Source organism: Macaca nemestrina, chromosome 7 (assembly GCF_043159975.1).
Source record: "Macaca nemestrina isolate mMacNem1 chromosome 7, mMacNem.hap1, whole genome shotgun sequence".
Classification (NCBI taxonomy): Eukaryota; Metazoa; Chordata; class Mammalia; order Primates; family Cercopithecidae; genus Macaca; species Macaca nemestrina.
Window position 1 is genome coordinate 94,365,020 of NC_092131.1, and position 8,623 is coordinate 94,373,642.

Consider the following 8,623-nt stretch of genomic DNA (forward strand, 5'->3'; position numbering starts at 1 on the left):
TTTTTCACCTTACTGGTAATATTTTCAAATGTTCATAAAATAAAAATGGAATCAAGAACTTGTACAATGTCTGTGTCCTTCCTTATCATAGATAAATTTTTAAATAATGAATCAAATCTTACAGATTCTCAAAATAGTTTTAACTGGGTAATACACCATCCATTCTCTCAATCATTGACTGTCACTATCAGGGAAACTGTGTGGCAATATGAATAGCCTAATCCTCTCACTTCCATTTCAGTATGATATTCTACCAACTATCAGAAATAAAAGGATGCAATCCTTCATCATAAATTTGTCAGTTGTATGATTATTATAATACTAGAAAAGATCAGAGCTTTGGTCAAATGCTAACCAAAATTTATTTGCAAGTGAAAGTATGGGTAGTGGGTAAATTCTTACTGTAATAGAATTTTGAAGCAGTGCAATTTCATCTCCATTGGAGTTCCCAGCATGTGTAACAAAAGTGAAACAGAAAAAATCTGTTCTCCATCAACATAAGGTTAATTTTTTTTCTAATTGGTAAGGAAAAACAAATCTCATTTGACTGCCCCGTTTTTCTTTCCAAATTAAAGCATAGCAATCCAGCTCCAGCTCTGCCACTTTTGGCAAGCTATCTTTAATGGACATGAAATAAACGGTATCTCTCTTCATAGTTATGCTTTCTTTACCTTCTCAAATCAACCATAAATACAAATATACAGTTGAAGAAATAATATTACAGGATTGGCTTCATTAATGAATGAACTGGATTTTAAAAGCTATTGTGTGATCCATTGTGTAACCTCACTTGTTGAACATATGTATTGATGTAAGTCTCTAGGATAGCAGGGAAATATGTATTTAATATGTAACATACTCAATGTGTAAGTCATGTGAAATATACACCACGTGGGTCCATGTTTATATTTAGAGTGATTGGTGACTAAGTGCATATAAAGGAACATATGTGCAGGAGTCTGATATCATAGAAAGTGTGTGCTATTTGGAATCAAATAGTCTGTGCTTGATTTCTTGTACCTGTTTGTAAATATCTAAAAGAGCACAGTAATGATTACATTTCTTTTATTAGATTGCTGTATGGATTCTGCATGCAAAAGGCTACACTTCACTCATTCATTTAATGAACCTTTACTGAGCACCTCTGCTATAGTCTGAATGATTATATATCCCCAAATCCATATATTGAAACTAATCATGATGTGATGATACTAGGAGTGGGGCCTTTGAGAGGTCATTAAGCCATGAGGATGCAGACCTCATGAATTAGATTAGTGCCTTATAAAAGAGTCCACAGAGAGCTGCTTTGGCCCTTTGCTATGCTAGGACACAGAGAGACAGTATCATTTATGAATCAGAAAGCCCTTGCCAAACACCAGTATGCTGGTGCCTTAATCTTGGACGTCTCAGCATCCAGAACTGTGAGCAATAAATTTGTGTTGTTTATAAGCCACTCACTTGTGCTATTTTGTTATAGCAGGCCAAACAAACTAAGACAACCTCCTATGCCTAAATTTTCTGCTAGGTGCAAGAAAACATATAAATATGATACAATTCCCTCCATTAAGAGACTGGTCTTTTGTTTTTTATCCCTGGAAGTTGTAAATGCAGTTGTAGTAGCAGTAGCTACAGTAAAACAAGTAACAGATAATACTGATGGACTTCAGCAAAGGCAGTATGAGAAGTATGTATTTATTCATTCGTCAGCAAACACTAATGATCAAATGATAAATATGGTGTAATCGCTGACCTCAAAGAAAGGAAGACTATCAGATAAGATAGTTGTAATATTCTTAAATAATGGCTGAAGAGGTAGCAGGAATGTTTTATGGAGCATCAAAGAACAACACACAAGTCTTGCCTGAGGAGATGATACTAGAACACTCCTCTTAGGAGACCCCTTGGAGGCATCTTGAGAAGCCTGGGCATGCATGGTATGCTGCAGTTTCTTCAGGGAGCATAAACTAAATACAGCACAAGTGGAGGATAGATTTGCAGACAAAGGTGAGAATTCAAAGGCCAGGAGAGTCAAGATTGTGAAAGGCCTTCAGTACCAAATTTGGAGGCAACTGACACACACTAAATAAAGGATTTTAAAGAGAAACACCACCTTTGCTTTCTGTACCAGATAATCAAGGATATGGGAATTAACTCTATCTCATATGGGACATGGGTGATCATTCCCGGGGCCAGTCTCCAAAAGCCTGGACATAAAAGAAAGAAAGAAATGAGGCTGACAAGCACTAACAGTAGTAGCAAGGGCCCTGTGGGGTCTGGGGTAGCAGCCTTGAGAACTTGACCTTTTGGGAAAGTGGGGGACTCAGAAGACCCTGGGGACACAACTCTATTCTCTAAAAAGCTCTGTGTTTTCCATTTCTTTTTACTTTCCCATCATGTAAAATGGTCACAAAGACTCCATCTGAGTGCTCTCAAATGCAGAAAGGGGAAGGGGAAGGTTTTCACATTGATTTTACAAGGGCACGCTATAGACCTTGGGTTCATGAGCATTTAAATTATGTCATCCAATGAGCACTTACAGAACACTTCTCATAGGCCAGGATCTATATATAAAGGTAGAGCAGTGTTTCTCCAACTTTGGCATGCATGGGAATCTCCTGGGATCTTGTGAAAAAAGAGACTCTAATTGAGTTCATTTGAGGTAGGGAACCAAGATTCTGCATTTCTAACAAGGAGCGACACTGATGCTTCTGTTCCAGGGACCACACTTGGAAACACAAGGAGTTACAAAACAGAAAGGGCCCTGGTTTCTGCTGTAGTAGAGATGATAATCTAAATGGTGATACAATTTATAAATCTCTGCAATGTAGTGTGGTAGGCACTATCATGCAGAGGCATAGGTACTGTGCAAACAAATATCAGTAATTGTAAATATGCAGCTGTCATGAAACATTCCTCTTTACAGACCTTTTTTTTAAACAACGAGTGAAGGACATGTGTGTGCTTCAAGGATTGAAAGTAAAAAGAGTATGCTCCTTCAGTTGAATGCATTTAAGAATCTAAAAACAATTTGCAACATCAAATTTGATTAAGAGAAACAAGTTATGTTCTTAAAGACGGAACAAAGAGAAGCAACTGTGTCTACTCTGAGAGTCAGAGCTTGAAAATGACACTACATTGTTATTTCCTCCTGTGTGCATTTTTCCTCCCCACTATTTACATTGATTTCTGCTGTAGGCAGATTTGGCTAACAACCTTTGAACCAAGATCTGTGGTCATTACTCATAAGTCTTATTAGCAAAAAGAAAACTTGAATGCTCCAGTGTCTCTCTCGCAGACTAACCTATTTGGGAAATTGGCAGAGTCTGTGATAAGAAAAACTTCCACAGCATTACGAAAGAGAGGATCTCTAATTGGTAGCTACATTTTCCGTTTAGAATATGTTTGAGGCAGCTGTTCTATATTCCTTCAGGTTGGAATCGCAAAGGTACCTTTCCACTTTTCACATTTTACATGAACTGAGATGAGAAAGACCAGGCAATATTATGAAGTGAGTAAAGTATGAAATGAAGAGCTCTGTGTCCCATGGGAAGCCCTACAGCCTGCATGCTTATTTATATGTTAAAATCCTAACTCCCAAGGTGATGGGTATTGGGAAGCAGGGCCTTTAGCGAGGTGATTAGGTCAGGAGTATAGAGTCCTACACTCTTGAATGGGATTAGGGCCCTTATAGAAAAGGCTCAAAAGAGCTCATTCTTCCCTTCCACCATGAGGACACGATGGGAAGAGAGCCATCTATGAACCAGGAAGTGAGCCCTCACCAGAAAGTGAATCTGCCTGCACTTTGATGTTGGACTTCCCAGCCTCCAGAACTGTGAGAAATAAATTCTTGTTGTTTATAAGCCACCCAGGTTTTGGTATTTTGCTCTGGCAGCCCAAAGGACTGAGTGAGTTTGGAAAGAATAATTTGATAGAATGGTGATGGAAGCTGAACTGAAATAGATGGAAGATAGAGAGCAACATGAGAATGATTCTTTAAGGTCACATGCCTTTGTCATAAAGCTAGGGTAGTACATGCAGAAGGTGAATGTTAAGATATTTACAAATTTAAATAAACAAGTATTCAGTTATACTTCATATTTCTGTAAAACAAACACTAATGGTATTAATGCTTATGTATTATTTAGCAAATATTTACTTAATTCCTACTATGATCGAACTGAGATATTTTGAGTTACAAGATTCATTTTCTATCTGCTCAAAGGCTGGGTTGGTGAATGTTTTCATAATGTACTTCCTTAGTCTTTGGTCTCTACTCCAGACTATGGTAAGTAACTAGGTAACTTTAGGCACCAATCAAAGGATTCTGATAGGCAGTATGTTAGAATAAATAATTATGTATGAAGAACTTAGACAAAATCAAAGTGAATTTACACTCACTAATTCAACAAAAATTTAGTGAACACATTTCCCCTTACAGGAAGCTTCAAGTGGAGAGGGTGGTAAAAGAACAATTTCTTGAGCACTCTGCAGTCTGAAAGCTTGTAGAAAACTTGCAGGTAGATAAGAGACAAACAACAACAGCGCAAGACAATATTTAATAAATGACATGGGGTGAGAGCATGAAAAAATATAAGAATTTAGGGGAAGAAAAAATTACATCAAATGCTGATTAAACTTGGGATTAGCACTAGCTAGGGACAGAGCTAATGGATTGATGACAATCAGTATTTCAAAAGATAGCAATGAGCTAAGGTTATGTCAATGTATCAAGATAAAACAATGTCATTTGGGTAACAAAATGAAACAAAACTAAAAATATTATAACCTGAAGCAATATTAATAGCTAATGTTTATTCAACAATTTCCATGTAACTTGCAGTATTCAAATGCTTATGCATATTAACTTATTTGACTCTAAAGCATCCTAATAAATGAATATCATCATTATTTTCATCTCAACCATCGAGGAAATCCCCATGTGTGACAATAAATGGTATAGCCAAGATTAGAACCCAGATATTCTGGCCTGAAAGTTTACATGTGTCAGACAGTACAGTGTACTACCATTGTTTATATATTATTTATTAAAAATTGGAGCATTCAAAACCAAAACTGCAATAGTCCTACTATACTTAACACTAATCCAACCACTTCTAGAGAGTTGTGCTCAAATTAATTCATGCATTAATTTAATATACCATGTCTCATCTCAAAAAAAACTGAGAGGGGATTTTTTTTAAAAAAATTGAAATTCAAGATTCAAAAAAGGGATAGTAGAATTTAAACAGCCTAGGTTATATACAGAAAAATGAGACCCGGATAGCTTTGATTATAATACATGATTATGTACACTTGCAAGCAAAGATGATACTTGGCGTGGAGAGAAGACTTCAGGCATGCAGTAGCAAATAACTTTAGAAAAATGGAGTAAACTCCTGGACCCCAGATCAGAGAGTCTTGTTTGATTTAGTACTTAAGTGATCACTAGTCTTCTTAACTCTTAACAGAGTAGAGAGAACAAATGATGGATTTTTTTTAAATTTATTTATTATTATTATTATTTCAAAGACAGGGGATTGAGGAGTGAATGGAGGCTGGGATGCAGGCACTCACGGAGAATTCCCAGAGCGAAAAGAAAGCAACCAGGGAAAGGAATCATATTATGGAAGGAGGAAGAACACTTTCTAGAAGTTTCATGAATACTCGCCTGATGCTTTCACTCCATAAACCTTCATGTCCGGTTACAAATGAGCCATGCCTCATCTCACCAGTTGGACTCATTATATGTGTGTTAAGTGGCTGAATCATCGCCTTTTCTCCCTCTCACATTACTTCACAAACACTAAAAAGCAGAATTGTCTTCTTTCCCATGCTCTAGTCTCATGTCTTACAGCAAAGTAATACCCATTGAACTAAAATAGCTGTCAACTTGCTAATAAATAAGAAGTATTAAACTAAACTCACACTAATGGAGCTGTGTAGGGGTGATAAGGTATTCAGAGCCAGTCAAGCGTCCTAGCAGCTCACTCCTGAGGGCGCCACTTCATAAACAGAGGCATTGATGGGCATCCCTGAGCGCCGGGGGCTTCCCAATTCCCACATGTCATGAACAAGTGAGGACAGATATTAATGGGAATGGCACTTGATATCACCATCAGAGTTAAACAAACTCGCCATTACATTACGGGAGAGCCTTCACAACATTTGGGTATGAAAGACCTCTGTTTTCACAGCGTGTGTGTGTGTGTATGAGAGAGAGTGTGTGTGTGTGTGTGTGTGTGTGTGTGTGTGTGTGTGTGTTGCCTAATGCTACATGGACTGTTTATTTTGCTTTTATTAAAAAAAAAAAAAAAAGAACAGCTAACATGCACAAGCAGAATGTTTCTGACAAAATAGTGAGAAAAAGTGTTTGGAATAAATAAAATTTTTCACTTACAGTCCTCCCACCCCCACCCAAACTCTACCAAAATTTCCTTCTTATGTATCTGAAGTATAGAAACCCAGAATGTCCATAGCCCCTAGAGCTATTGATAAACAGCTGTTGATAAACAGAGCATAGTTCTGAACAACATGACTCAAACCACTCCAGAAGACAGGTGGTATGGCTGTGGACCATTGAACTTTCTACTGCTATTCCAGGAATAGCAGGGAAATAGGAAGGCAGGAGGGACTTCATAATTTTCAGTACCCAGGGCTAAATAAAATGGTAGAGCTTCTTATTCAGCAAAGGGTTAAATATTTCCAGACTGTGAGTCAGAATATTAGAGCAACCTTGGTGCCTTCCATGAGACTGCACAGACCCTGTGGAAAGGATTTAGGGACTGGCACGCCTCTAGAACAGCCACATAAATTTTTTACTATTTTGTTCAACTTATAACACCTACATTCATTATTTTGCATTTCCACAGTGCCCGAGTTTTTTTAAAAATTATCCTTTCTTTTCAAAATCATGTCTTTGTTTAAATCATGGGTGACTTAGAATTATTTTCCTTAAAGACCGTATGAGTCAACTCCCCCACTGCCCACTCCTGTCCTTCTATTTCCTATCCTTCTACAAGTCCCTTGTCATCTGAGAAGAGCATAATTCTGGAAAGTTCCTCATGTTTCCGTTCTTTACTAAATCAATGTATTTTCCTGTTTCAGTTATCTTCCCAGGGAAAGAGGAAAAGTGAATCCCGGCCGGGCACGGTGGCTTATGCCTGTAATCCCAGCACGTTGGGAGGCCAAGGCAGGCAGATCACGAGGTCAGGAGTTTGAGACCAGCCTGACCAACATGGTGAAACCGTGTCTCTACTAAAAATACAAAACTTAGCCGGGTATGGTGGCAGATTACTGTAATCCCAGCTACTTGGGAGGCTGAGGCAGGAGAATCTCTTGAACCCGTGAGGCAGAGGTTGTGGTGAGCCAAGAGTCGTGCCATTGCACTCCAGTCTAGGTGACAGAGTGAGACTCTGTCTCAAAAAACCAGAGAGCGAGAGAGAAAAAAAAAAGTGAATCCTGTTTCTGCTCTTTTTACCACCCTCAGCCTTGGGAAATGATAAACGCTCAGAAAAATTCTCAAGCCCTGACTAAAACTACCTGGTTGCTCACTATAATGTGGGGAAGTTTTACTGCCCAGATTTCCTAAGCTGACCCTCCTTAATATCCAAGGGTCATCCCCTAGATTTCCAAAAAGTTCATTGTAGATGCTCCTGCTGTTGCATCTTCTATACTGGGAAGTATATATTGGGAAAAATGCCACCCCACCCCAAATATGAGGAACTGCTCAAAAGTAGTCACACAGAAAAAGAGGAGGAAAAACGTGTTTCTGACATTTCTATCTAAAGATGAAGTATGTCTCTTCTTCTTCTTCTTTTTTTTTTTTTGATTCTCACTCTGTCACCCAGGCTGGAGTGCAGTGGTGCGATCTTGATCTCAGCTCACTGCAACCTCCAGCTCCCAGGTTCAGCGATTCTCCTGCCTCAGTCTCCAAAGTAGCTAGAACTATAGGTGCACACCATCATGCCAAGCTAATTTTTGTATTTTTAGTAGAGATGGGGTTTCACCAGGTTGGCCAGGATGGTCTTGATCTCTTGACCTCGTGATCCACCTGCCTTGGCCTCACAAAGTACTGGGATTACAGGTGTGAGTCACCGTGCCCGGTCAGTATGTCCTTTCTGAAACAAGATCATAACTGTTTCAAAGAAAACACAAGTTTTGTATTCACCTCTGTTAGACAAAAAACATAGAGATAACAAGAAACCCTGGTGATAAGACATGTAGACAAATGAGTCTATTTGGCTTTAAATGTTTGAGATGAACAAGGCTTCTCTATAGCCACCTCTCACATCACAAACTGAGTTGAGCTACAGGTTGTAATTAAATCTTCATTTTCTCACTAACTTATTTTCCCCATTTACAGTACGTAGAGAGAGACAAATGTGAAAGTATCGATAAGGAAAAAATATGTATGTAATATATAATAGAAAGACATGGGAGCTGTGGCTCATACCTGTAATCCCAGAACTTTGGGAGGCTGAGGTGGGTGGATCACGAGGTCAAGAGATTGAGACCATCCTGGCCAACATGGTGAAACGCCATTTCTACTAAAAATACAAAAATTAGCTGGGCGTGGTGGCACACACCTAAAGGCCCAGCTACTCAGGAGGCTGAAGCAGGAGAA